At 33.6% G+C, this 13916-nt stretch overlaps 2 long non-coding RNA genes across 2 annotated transcripts; both read left to right on the top strand.

The window, feature by feature from the left end:
• Positions 1 to 2525: 2525 nt before the first annotated feature.
• LOC128222772 (uncharacterized) lies at positions 2526 to 8348 on the top strand. Its single transcript, XR_008259222.1, has 7 exons — positions 2526 to 2595; positions 3240 to 3367; positions 3674 to 3787; positions 5398 to 5501; positions 6146 to 6273; positions 6580 to 6693; positions 8304 to 8348. It is a non-coding gene; the product is annotated as an uncharacterized LOC128222772 (long non-coding RNA).
• Positions 8339 to 12602, top strand: LOC128222773 (uncharacterized). Its single transcript, XR_008259223.1, has 6 exons — positions 8339 to 8408; positions 9053 to 9180; positions 9487 to 9600; positions 11211 to 11318; positions 11963 to 12090; positions 12397 to 12602. It is a non-coding gene; the product is annotated as an uncharacterized LOC128222773 (long non-coding RNA).
• Positions 12603 to 13916: the final 1314 nt, after the last annotated feature.

Genomic DNA, 13916 nt, shown 5'->3' on the forward strand with positions numbered 1-13916 from the left:
GCTTTGGCTTCCTAACTTAGATTCTGGTATTTAAGTTCAGGTTTTGGCCGTTTTTTGGGAGGATTTTTGGCTGCTTTTGACAAAACTTTATATCTATGTTAATTTCATTTACAATCTAGCAGCCCATTATTTCGGCCAAATTAAATTTATATTTTACATTTGTCTTTGTTTTTCCTGAGCGCAATAATTTAACTAATTTTGAGAAAATTTAATAATTAATTAAGGGAGGGAACTCTTTCTTAGCGCCGAATGTTTAATTGTCCGCCCTTCTTTATTTTGGCGCCTTTCTCACTTGTTCTCTAGTTTTAATCCGTGTTCGGACGTGTGTTTTCTCCCTCCCTCCCGCCCGATTCTTTTCTTTCTTTTTGTTGAACAAGTTCTCAATTTTATCTTTGCTTACATAGTTACCCCTTTTCTTCCCTCTTTTATTTAAGGATATTGAATATTATTTTATGGTTTTTTTCACTTTATTATGCTTTCTGATGTAGTGTATCCTTGCTTTGAGGATTTTTGGCTGCTTTTGACAAAACTTTATATCTATGTTAATTTCATTTACAATCTAGCAGCCCATTATTTCGGCCAAATTAAATTTATATTTTACATTTGTCTTTGTTTTTCCTGAGCGCAATAATTGGTTATGCATTCATGCCCTGTTTAATATAAACGTTCCTTCGTTATTTTTTGGAACATAAATGCACTAAAAACTTAATTGATTAATGTATGTAACATGTTTGCACTAAAAAACGAGCGAATAATAAACTATAAAAAGGAATATCAGAGAACTTTTTCTCAACAAACCGGAAATAGAAAATTGACATCTACGTCATCAGCTGTAATTTGGCGTGATTGGCGTCCCACGGGTAGCGGCGTAAATAACACTATTTTCAAAAAGGGGGTATATAAGAAAATAAATTAAAATACTAATAGAACTTCGAAAATAAGCATAAAAGAAACAGACATTTATTTCACTCGTGATGATAGAAAAACTATATTTTCACTCGTAGCCTCGCCACTTGTGAAAATATGTTTTTCTATGACACTCGTAAAATTAAAAAAGATCTTACACTGAAATAAACAAATATCCTCTATATCTTGTACAACATATTGCGTTTAAGGTTGCAGTATGTTCTCAAGGTATTACAGAATATTTCAACAGACACGGCATATTGCAAGAATTGACGAATCAAAATATTCTAGAAAGAAATGTGATAAATTATAATGGTATATTTTATTTATACAAATTATGAGGTCTTTTAATACATATTATGTTTTCTATTTCATTATATTCCATGCCAAACATAAATAATTTATTATTTACCTTAAGGATAATAAAATAAAATGAACACATGTGTAGGTGTGCTACAGACGGGATACTTTAATCGAAAGAAAAAGAACGGGGAATCTTTTACTATATGTTTTTTAAAACAAAACAAAACATATTATACATTTGCTCCAATTAAACTAAAGATCTACAGATCATCGCAAGTGACTAAGAAAAAGAATTCTTTTTACATAAACATACGAATACTTCGTATAACATTATTCGTTTTACAATACACTAAATACCATTCTCGTCATATTTGTAAACAAACCATCCTTAACATGATTTCAAAATAAATGAAATAATTTCAATACTTGTCAAATACAAAGAAAAAATGAATAATCTAAATTCCTAGATTTTTCGATACACTCATTTTGACTTGTACCGAATCTAGGCTCAAGACCACAGTTATCTGCCCCCCGTTGACCAAGATCCGGATGTGAATACAGAAACAAAGAGTGCTTGTGTTCAAGTATCAATATTTTATTAAAATTGAATGAAAAAGAAGCAAAAAATGTTCTTTTTGCAGAGAACTTGACTGAATTTGACACTCTATTGCAGAAATTGATAGTTTTCAATGTAAATATTGGAAAAATCATAGCTTGTGGAAGTCTGAAAATTAGTTGTTTGTAGCCGATTGACTCCCTGGCGGAAGGGTTATGTATTTGAACTCAATTTTGACAGTCGGGTCAATGGTCAACATGGTGTTTTCTTGTGATTATATTTTGTGTCTTGAATTGTTCTAGAGATGCCATGTCCTTGTTTTTCAATTGGGGTGTGTATAAAGTCAAAAGCCAGGTTAGTGTCTATATGAAACATATAGTAAAAATAACTGTGGTCTCACGCCTGATATAGAGGAAGCTTTTGGAGGGGGTGGCCTATTTTAAATTGTTATAAATTCTTAATTTATACAGCTATCTGGTTGAAATTTGGCCAGTTGACAGTGCTTAGCCATAGAATATTGGTGTTTGAGTATGAAATGTGAAAATCTTATATTACATAATATAAATTAATAATATATAATTTTCTTATATATTTTTGACATTTTTAAAAAAAACTACTTTCACTTTCAATTTAATGTTTGGAAATAGTTCCAAATGATGGTAACTAATGAATGAAAGCCTCACTTTCAATTCCAAAGTATAAATGGAGGGATTTTTTTAACATAGGAAGCAGACCCAGGAGGAACTGTCTGTTGAAGACCCCCCCCCCCCCCACCAAGCTGCCCACCAGAGGCCAAGCTGTACTTGGTGTTTGCCAACATGCTGTAATTTGTAAGTACTTCAAGATAATATATTAAAAAATGGTATCCAAACTGAAGTACAAAGTGAGACAGTTTGGTCATAAAAGCCCATTGAGACTGTTTGTTCCATTCCTAAATGAATTTCTTTCATGTTGTCAATCATTTCTGATGTGGCTTTGATAATAATATTATTTTCTAATGAAACTGCTGACTTGTATCAGTCTTTGGTCTGTATTGTGCATCTATTCACACATTTTGTTTGCTCTTTTAAGCAAACATTACAATAATTGCAAATTCTATAAGCAATTAAACAAAACTTACTGCACATAGGATGCAGAATGATGTTTTATTTAGTGTGCATATGATTTTCAGCTTATGGACAAGAAAACATATACTTTAACAATCACAGCAACACAGTGAGATCCCAATTTTAAAGAAATAATGCCACCTTTCATTAATTCATTAATTCATTCTATCAATCATTCATATATATTCATTAATTCATTCATTTATTCAATTTATTCATTGAAAAACTTGACATTTCTCAAGGCAAAATAAATAAAAAGTGAGCAGCTTTCATAAAGAATAGAGCCTTTTCCCTTAATGCATTAAAAAACACAACCTTAATACAGTACAAATGTTTTAAAAACCCTAATTTATTGCTTATTTTAATAGCCAGCCTGGTTGCTGTAGCCACAGAGGAATTTTCAAGGACAAGAACCAGTGCTGGTAAAACTGTGGTCTCTGTGGTTTTCCATACCGGCTCTCGGCAAGGATTTTCAAGAAAGGAATACCATCTCCAAGTAAGAAGAAATTCTAAGCATGTCTGGTTTGAATGCTTGCAAAATGCATCTGGGTACTCAATAAGATGAGGTTTACCTTTGAGTTGTTAAAAACTGATTGCAAAATGTCCAAAAGACTATATATTCTATTAAATTTGTCCTGAAAATCTTTGAATTCATGAACTTTTCTGCATATTTATCACATTTATGACTATATTAAAGGTTGTGTATGCCTCAAATGAGTGTTTACAGGCCTTTTTCAAACTTTAACAGTAGTGGCAGATAGTTTTATTTGTGTAAAACATTGCTTTTGTGTCTTGCTTGCAGATCATGATGTGCCAATAAGCTCCAGTTAGCTGCGGCCTTTTCCCCTGGCGGTAGTCCTGCAATCTGAATCCAGGAGATGCAGCTCTGAATCCAATATTTCAGAAGAATGAAGATGTTAGTCAACTCTGTAGTGCTTGTTTGTGTGTAAATGATTCCAATGAGTGAGATTTATAGCAAATCAGGTGTAAATAAGCATCTTATAGACAATAGTGAAGTGCTGTACTCTGAATTTAATGCCAAATCTAGCCTTCAAAACAGATTCTTAAAGTAATTTTTTTTTAAAAATGGGCATAATAATGCTATCTCTGCATTTTCTACATCATGTAGCCACCTCATACATGAAAACACTAGCAGTTGTCATGAATCTTTAAGTTTTGGTGTGTGTTTTGCCATTTCCTTTGTTGCGCCATTTGTCCCGGAAGCCAACAATTTGGCATATAGTGTTGTTTAGACTGTCTATTAACACATTGTCACTAAATTTCTTGTGTTAAACTGAACAGTTCTGTTACCTTTGTATATAAGTGGACCAGAAAAGCAAAATTTTGACAAGTTGAGGCATTTCAGTTGGGCTCTATGTCATTTTTTATATAAAACACTAAGCCGATGAAGTGGAAAAACCTTATTTTGCTTAGAAAAAATCTTAAAAGAGTAGGCAGGCCAGTTTTGTGGTGCTGTTCTATAGACACCATTAAAAGCTACAAGGAAAACTTTACTTGGTCAAATTATTCCAATGCATAAGGAAATAATGGCTCTTCAAAGGTTTGCGGCTTAACATTTGAGGGAAATGGCTGTTTCTGCTTTTTATGAAAATACCACAGGTGCTAATACTTGTCTCATTCATTTAGTGTTTGATATATCATTGCCAAACTTTCAGTATGTGTTGCATATAGCCTGAAGCTGAACTATAGGAGTTTTGAAGTCTGTTTCTGAAAAAATGTTGCTTAAATAGGCTCAAGACCACAGTTATCTGCCCCCCGTTGACCAAGATCCGGATGTGAATACAGAAACAAAGAGTGCTTGTGTTCAAGTATCAATATTTTATTAAAATTGAATGAAAAAGAAGCAAAAAATGTTCTTTTTGCAGAGAACTTGACTGAATTTGACACTCTATTGCAGAAATTGATAGTTTTCAATGTAAATATTGGAAAAATCATAGCTTGTGGAAGTCTGAAAATTAGTTGTTTGTAGCCGATTGACTCCCTGGCGGAAGGGTTATGTATTTGAACTCAATTTTGACAGTCGGGTCAATGGTCAACATGGTGTTTTCTTGTGATTATATTTTGTGTCTTGAATTGTTCTAGAGATGCCATGTCCTTGTTTTTCAATTGGGGTGTGTATAAAGTCAAAAGCCAGGTTAGTGTCTATATGAAACATATAGTAAAAATAACTGTGGTCTCACGCCTGATATAGAGGAAGCTTTTGGAGGGGGTGGCCTATTTTAAATTGTTATAAATTCTTAATTTATACAGCTATCTGGTTGAAATTTGGCCAGTTGACAGTGCTTAGCCATAGAATATTGGTGTTTGAGTATGAAATGTGAAAATCTTATATTACATAATATAAATTAATAATATATAATTTTCTTATATATTTTTGACATTTTTAAAAAAAACTACTTTCACTTTCAATTTAATGTTTGGAAATAGTTCCAAATGATGGTAACTAATGAATGAAAGCCTCACTTTCAATTCCAAAGTATAAATGGAGGGATTTTTTTAACATAGGAAGCAGACCCAGGAGGAACTGTCTGTTGAAGACCCCCCCCCCCCCACCAAGCTGCCCACCAGAGGCCAAGCTGTACTTGGTGTTTGCCAACATGCTGTAATTTGTAAGTACTTCAAGATAATATATTAAAAAATGGTATCCAAACTGAAGTACAAAGTGAGACAGTTTGGTCATAAAAGCCCATTGAGACTGTTTGTTCCATTCCTAAATGAATTTCTTTCATGTTGTCAATCATTTCTGATGTGGCTTTGATAATAATATTATTTTCTAATGAAACTGCTGACTTGTATCAGTCTTTGGTCTGTATTGTGCATCTATTCACACATTTTGTTTGCTCTTTTAAGCAAACATTACAATAATTGCAAATTCTATAAGCAATTAAACAAAACTTACTGCACATAGGATGCAGAATGATGTTTTATTTAGTGTGCATATGATTTTCAGCTTATGGACAAGAAAACATATACTTTAACAATCACAGCAACACAGTGAGATCCCAATTTTAAAGAAATAATGCCACCTTTCATTAATTCATTAATTCATTCTATCAATCATTCATATATATTCATTAATTCATTCATTTATTCAATTTATTCATTGAAAAACTTGACATTTCTCAAGGCAAAATAAATAAAAAGTGAGCAGCTTTCATAAAGAATAGAGCCTTTTCCCTTAATGCATTAAAAAACACAACCTTAATACAGTACAAATGTTTTAAAAACCCTAATTTATTGCTTATTTTAATAGCCAGCCTGGTTGCTGTAGCCACAGAGGAATTTTCAAGGACAAGAACCAGTGCTGGTAAAACTGTGGTCTCTGTGGTTTTCCATACCGGCTCTCGGCAAGGATTTTCAAGAAAGGAATACCATCTCCAAGTAAGAAGAAATTCTAAGCATGTCTGGTTTGAATGCTTGCAAAATGCATCTGGGTACTCAATAAGATGAGGTTTACCTTTGAGTTGTTAAAAACTGATTGCAAAATGTCCAAAAGACTATATATTCTATTAAATTTGTCCTGAAAATCTTTGAATTCATGAACTTTTCTGCATATTTATCACATTTATGACTATATTAAAGGTTGTGTATGCCTCAAATGAGTGTTTACAGGCCTTTTTCAAACTTTAACAGTAGTGGCAGATAGTTTTATTTGTGTAAAACATTGCTTTTGTGTCTTGCTTGCAGATCATGATGTGCCAATAAGCTCCAGTTAGCTGCGGCCTTTTCCCCTGGCGGTAGTCCTGCAATCTGAATCCAGGAGATGCAGCTCTGAATCCAATATTTCAGAAGAATGAAGATGTTAGTCAACTCTGTAGTGCTTGTTTGTGTGTAAATGATTCCAATGAGTGAGATTTATAGCAAATCAGGTGTAAATAAGCATCTTATAGACAATAGTGAAGTGCTGTACTCTGAATTTAATGCCAAATCTAGCCTTCAAAACAGATTCTTAAAGTAATTTTTTTTTAAAAATGGGCATAATAATGCTATCTCTGCATTTTCTACATCATGTAGCCACCTCATACATGAAAACACTAGCAGTTGTCATGAATCTTTAAGTTTTGGTGTGTGTTTTGCCATTTCCTTTGTTGCGCCATTTGTCCCGGAAGCCAACAATTTGGCATATAGTGTTGTTTAGACTGTCTATTAACACATTGTCACTAAATTTCTTGTGTTAAACTGAACAGTTCTGTTACCTTTGTATATAAGTGGACCAGAAAAGCAAAATTTTGACAAGTTGAGGCATTTCAGTTGGGCTCTATGTCATTTTTTATATAAAACACTAAGCCGATGAAGTGGAAAAACCTTATTTTGCTTAGAAAAAATCTTAAAAGAGTAGGCAGGCCAGTTTTGTGGTGCTGTTCTATAGACACCATTAAAAGCTACAAGGAAAACTTTACTTGGTCAAATTATTCCAATGCATAAGGAAATAATGGCTCTTCAAAGGTTTGCGGCTTAACATTTGAGGGAAATGGCTGTTTCTGCTTTTTATGAAAATACCACAGGTGCTAATACTTGTCTCATTCATTTAGTGTTTGATATATCATTGCCAAACTTTCAGTATGTGTTGCATATAGCCTGAAGCTGAACTATAGGAGTTTTGAAGTCTGTTTCTGAAAAAATGTTGCTTAAATAGGCTCAAGACCACAGTTATCTGCCCCCCGTTGACCAAGATCCGGATGTGAATACAGAAACAAAGAGTGCTTGTGTTCAAGTATCAATATTTTATTAAAATTGAATGAAAAAGAAGCAAAAAATGTTCTTTTTGCAGAGAACTTGACTGAATTTGACACTCTATTGCAGAAATTGATAGTTTTCAATGTAAATATTGGAAAAATCATAGCTTGTGGAAGTCTGAAAATTAGTTGTTTGTAGCCGATTGACTCCCTGGCGGAAGGGTTATGTATTTGAACTCAATTTTGACAGTCGGGTCAATGGTCAACATGGTGTTTTCTTGTGATTATATTTTGTGTCTTGAATTGTTCTAGAGATGCCATGTCCTTGTTTTTCAATTGGGGTGTGTATAAAGTCAAAAGCCAGGTTAGTGTCTATATGAAACATATAGTAAAAATAACTGTGGTCTCACGCCTGATATAGAGGAAGCTTTTGGAGGGGGTGGCCTATTTTAAATTGTTATAAATTCTTAATTTATACAGCTATCTGGTTGAAATTTGGCCAGTTGACAGTGCTTAGCCATAGAATATTGGTGTTTGAGTATGAAATGTGAAAATCTTATATTACATAATATAAATTAATAATATATAATTTTCTTATATATTTTTGACATTTTTAAAAAAAACTACTTTCACTTTCAATTTAATGTTTGGAAATAGTTCCAAATGATGGTAACTAATGAATGAAAGCCTCACTTTCAATTCCAAAGTATAAATGGAGGGATTTTTTTAACATAGGAAGCAGACCCAGGAGGAACTGTCTGTTGAAGACCCCCCCCCCCCCCACCAAGCTGCCCACCAGAGGCCAAGCTGTACTTGGTGTTTGCCAACATGCTGTAATTTGTAAGTACTTCAAGATAATATATTAAAAAATGGTATCCAAACTGAAGTACAAAGTGAGACAGTTTGGTCATAAAAGCCCATTGAGACTGTTTGTTCCATTCCTAAATGAATTTCTTTCATGTTGTCAATCATTTCTGATGTGGCTTTGATAATAATATTATTTTCTAATGAAACTGCTGACTTGTATCAGTCTTTGGTCTGTATTGTGCATCTATTCACACATTTTGTTTGCTCTTTTAAGCAAACATTACAATAATTGCAAATTCTATAAGCAATTAAACAAAACTTACTGCACATAGGATGCAGAATGATGTTTTATTTAGTGTGCATATGATTTTCAGCTTATGGACAAGAAAACATATACTTTAACAATCACAGCAACACAGTGAGATCCCAATTTTAAAGAAATAATGCCACCTTTCATTAATTCATTAATTCATTCTATCAATCATTCATATATATTCATTAATTCATTCATTTATTCAATTTATTCATTGAAAAACTTGACATTTCTCAAGGCAAAATAAATAAAAAGTGAGCAGCTTTCATAAAGAATAGAGCCTTTTCCCTTAATGCATTAAAAAACACAACCTTAATACAGTACAAATGTTTTAAAAACCCTAATTTATTGCTTATTTTAATAGCCAGCCTGGTTGCTGTAGCCACAGAGGAATTTTCAAGGACAAGAACCAGTGCTGGTAAAACTGTGGTCTCTGTGGTTTTCCATACCGGCTCTCGGCAAGGATTTTCAAGAAAGGAATACCATCTCCAAGTAAGAAGAAATTCTAAGCATGTCTGGTTTGAATGCTTGCAAAATGCATCTGGGTACTCAATAAGATGAGGTTTACCTTTGAGTTGTTAAAAACTGATTGCAAAATGTCCAAAAGACTATATATTCTATTAAATTTGTCCTGAAAATCTTTGAATTCATGAACTTTTCTGCATATTTATCACATTTATGACTATATTAAAGGTTGTGTATGCCTCAAATGAGTGTTTACAGGCCTTTTTCAAACTTTAACAGTAGTGGCAGATAGTTTTATTTGTGTAAAACATTGCTTTTGTGTCTTGCTTGCAGATCATGATGTGCCAATAAGCTCCAGTTAGCTGCGGCCTTTTCCCCTGGCGGTAGTCCTGCAATCTGAATCCAGGAGATGCAGCTCTGAATCCAATATTTCAGAAGAATGAAGATGTTAGTCAACTCTGTAGTGCTTGTTTGTGTGTAAATGATTCCAATGAGTGAGATTTATAGCAAATCAGGTGTAAATAAGCATCTTATAGACAATAGTGAAGTGCTGTACTCTGAATTTAATGCCAAATCTAGCCTTCAAAACAGATTCTTAAAGTAATTTTTTTTTAAAAATGGGCATAATAATGCTATCTCTGCATTTTCTACATCATGTAGCCACCTCATACATGAAAACACTAGCAGTTGTCATGAATCTTTAAGTTTTGGTGTGTGTTTTGCCATTTCCTTTGTTGCGCCATTTGTCCCGGAAGCCAACAATTTGGCATATAGTGTTGTTTAGACTGTCTATTAACACATTGTCACTAAATTTCTTGTGTTAAACTGAACAGTTCTGTTACCTTTGTATATAAGTGGACCAGAAAAGCAAAATTTTGACAAGTTGAGGCATTTCAGTTGGGCTCTATGTCATTTTTTATATAAAACACTAAGCCGATGAAGTGGAAAAACCTTATTTTGCTTAGAAAAAATCTTAAAAGAGTAGGCAGGCCAGTTTTGTGGTGCTGTTCTATAGACACCATTAAAAGCTACAAGGAAAACTTTACTTGGTCAAATTATTCCAATGCATAAGGAAATAATGGCTCTTCAAAGGTTTGCGGCTTAACATTTGAGGGAAATGGCTGTTTCTGCTTTTTATGAAAATACCACAGGTGCTAATACTTGTCTCATTCATTTAGTGTTTGATATATCATTGCCAAACTTTCAGTATGTGTTGCATATAGCCTGAAGCTGAACTATAGGAGTTTTGAAGTCTGTTTCTGAAAAAATGTTGCTTAAATAGGCTCAAGACCACAGTTATCTGCCCCCCGTTGACCAAGATCCGGATGTGAATACAGAAACAAAGAGTGCTTGTGTTCAAGTATCAATATTTTATTAAAATTGAATGAAAAAGAAGCAAAAAATGTTCTTTTTGCAGAGAACTTGACTGAATTTGACACTCTATTGCAGAAATTGATAGTTTTCAATGTAAATATTGGAAAAATCATAGCTTGTGGAAGTCTGAAAATTAGTTGTTTGTAGCCGATTGACTCCCTGGCGGAAGGGTTATGTATTTGAACTCAATTTTGACAGTCGGGTCAATGGTCAACATGGTGTTTTCTTGTGATTATATTTTGTGTCTTGAATTGTTCTAGAGATGCCATGTCCTTGTTTTTCAATTGGGGTGTGTATAAAGTCAAAAGCCAGGTTAGTGTCTATATGAAACATATAGTAAAAATAACTGTGGTCTCACGCCTGATATAGAGGAAGCTTTTGGAGGGGGTGGCCTATTTTAAATTGTTATAAATTCTTAATTTATACAGCTATCTGGTTGAAATTTGGCCAGTTGACAGTGCTTAGCCATAGAATATTGGTGTTTGAGTATGAAATGTGAAAATCTTATATTACATAATATAAATTAATAATATATAATTTTCTTATATATTTTTGACATTTTTAAAAAAAACTACTTTCACTTTCAATTTAATGTTTGGAAATAGTTCCAAATGATGGTAACTAATGAATGAAAGCCTCACTTTCAATTCCAAAGTATAAATGGAGGGATTTTTTTAACATAGGAAGCAGACCCAGGAGGAACTGTCTGTTGAAGACCCCCCCCCCCCCCCCCACCAAGCTGCCCACCAGAGGCCAAGCTGTACTTGGTGTTTGCCAACATGCTGTAATTTGTAAGTACTTCAAGATAATATATTAAAAAATGGTATCCAAACTGAAGTACAAAGTGAGACAGTTTGGTCATAAAAGCCCATTGAGACTGTTTGTTCCATTCCTAAATGAATTTCTTTCATGTTGTCAATCATTTCTGATGTGGCTTTGATAATAATATTATTTTCTAATGAAACTGCTGACTTGTATCAGTCTTTGGTCTGTATTGTGCATCTATTCACACATTTTGTTTGCTCTTTTAAGCAAACATTACAATAATTGCAAATTCTATAAGCAATTAAACAAAACTTACTGCACATAGGATGCAGAATGATGTTTTATTTAGTGTGCATATGATTTTCAGCTTATGGACAAGAAAACATATACTTTAACAATCACAGCAACACAGTGAGATCCCAATTTTAAAGAAATAATGCCACCTTTCATTAATTCATTAATTCATTCTATCAATCATTCATATATATTCATTAATTCATTCATTTATTCAATTTATTCATTGAAAAACTTGACATTTCTCAAGGCAAAATAAATAAAAAGTGAGCAGCTTTCATAAAGAATAGAGCCTTTTCCCTTAATGCATTAAAAAACACAACCTTAATACAGTACAAATGTTTTAAAAACCCTAATTTATTGCTTATTTTAATAGCCAGCCTGGTTGCTGTAGCCACAGAGGAATTTTCAAGGACAAGAACCAGTGCTGGTAAAACTGTGGTCTCTGTGGTTTTCCATACCGGCTCTCGGCAAGGATTTTCAAGAAAGGAATACCATCTCCAAGTAAGAAGAAATTCTAAGCATGTCTGGTTTGAATGCTTGCAAAATGCATCTGGGTACTCAATAAGATGAGGTTTACCTTTGAGTTGTTAAAAACTGATTGCAAAATGTCCAAAAGACTATATATTCTATTAAATTTGTCCTGAAAATCTTTGAATTCATGAACTTTTCTGCATATTTATCACATTTATGACTATATTAAAGGTTGTGTATGCCTCAAATGAGTGTTTACAGGCCTTTTTCAAACTTTAACAGTAGTGGCAGATAGTTTTATTTGTGTAAAACATTGCTTTTGTGTCTTGCTTGCAGATCATGATGTGCCAATAAGCTCCAGTTAGCTGCGGCCTTTTCCCCTGGCGGTAGTCCTGCAATCTGAATCCAGGAGATGCAGCTCTGAATCCAATATTTCAGAAGAATGAAGATGTTAGTCAACTCTGTAGTGCTTGTTTGTGTGTAAATGATTCCAATGAGTGAGATTTATAGCAAATCAGGTGTAAATAAGCATCTTATAGACAATAGTGAAGTGCTGTACTCTGAATTTAATGCCAAATCTAGCCTTCAAAACAGATTCTTAAAGTAATTTTTTTTTAAAAATGGGCATAATAATGCTATCTCTGCATTTTCTACATCATGTAGCCACCTCATACATGAAAACACTAGCAGTTGTCATGAATCTTTAAGTTTTGGTGTGTGTTTTGCCATTTCCTTTGTTGCGCCATTTGTCCCGGAAGCCAACAATTTGGCATATAGTGTTGTTTAGACTGTCTATTAACACATTGTCACTAAATTTCTTGTGTTAAACTGAACAGTTCTGTTACCTTTGTATATAAGTGGACCAGAAAAGCAAAATTTTGACAAGTTGAGGCATTTCAGTTGGGCTCTATGTCATTTTTTATATAAAACACTAAGCCGATGAAGTGGAAAAACCTTATTTTGCTTAGAAAAAATCTTAAAAGAGTAGGCAGGCCAGTTTTGTGGTGCTGTTCTATAGACACCATTAAAAGCTACAAGGAAAACTTTACTTGGTCAAATTATTCCAATGCATAAGGAAATAATGGCTCTTCAAAGGTTTGCGGCTTAACATTTGAGGGAAATGGCTGTTTCTGCTTTTTATGAAAATACCACAGGTGCTAATACTTGTCTCATTCATTTAGTGTTTGATATATCATTGCCAAACTTTCAGTATGTGTTGCATATAGCCTGAAGCTGAACTATAGGAGTTTTGAAGTCTGTTTCTGAAAAAATGTTGCTTAAATAGGCTCAAGACCACAGTTATCTGCCCCCCGTTGACCAAGATCCGGATGTGAATACAGAAACAAAGAGTGCTTGTGTTCAAGTATCAATATTTTATTAAAATTGAATGAAAAAGAAGCAAAAAATGTTCTTTTTGCAGAGAACTTGACTGAATTTGACACTCTATTGCAGAAATTGATAGTTTTCAATGTAAATATTGGAAAAATCATAGCTTGTGGAAGTCTGAAAATTAGTTGTTTGTAGCCGATTGACTCCCTGGCGGAAGGGTTATGTATTTGAACTCAATTTTGACAGTCGGGTCAATGGTCAACATGGTGTTTTCTTGTGATTATATTTTGTGTCTTGAATTGTTCTAGAGATGCCATGTCCTTGTTTTTCAATTGGGGTGTGTATAAAGTCAAAAGCCAGGTTAGTGTCTATATGAAACATATAGTAAAAATAACTGTGGTCTCACGCCATCTCTAACATATCTGTCCTTAGCACTGTCGGACTTCCAACGTCCATGCTTTTTAAGCAATCTCTCTGATACACCATTTGCAACCGCTGCTGTGGCCCCACCCGAACGAAACGAATGT

The sequence above is a fragment of the Mya arenaria genome, chromosome 17 (genome assembly GCF_026914265.1).
Source record: "Mya arenaria isolate MELC-2E11 chromosome 17, ASM2691426v1".
Taxonomy (NCBI): domain Eukaryota; kingdom Metazoa; phylum Mollusca; class Bivalvia; order Myida; family Myidae; genus Mya; species Mya arenaria.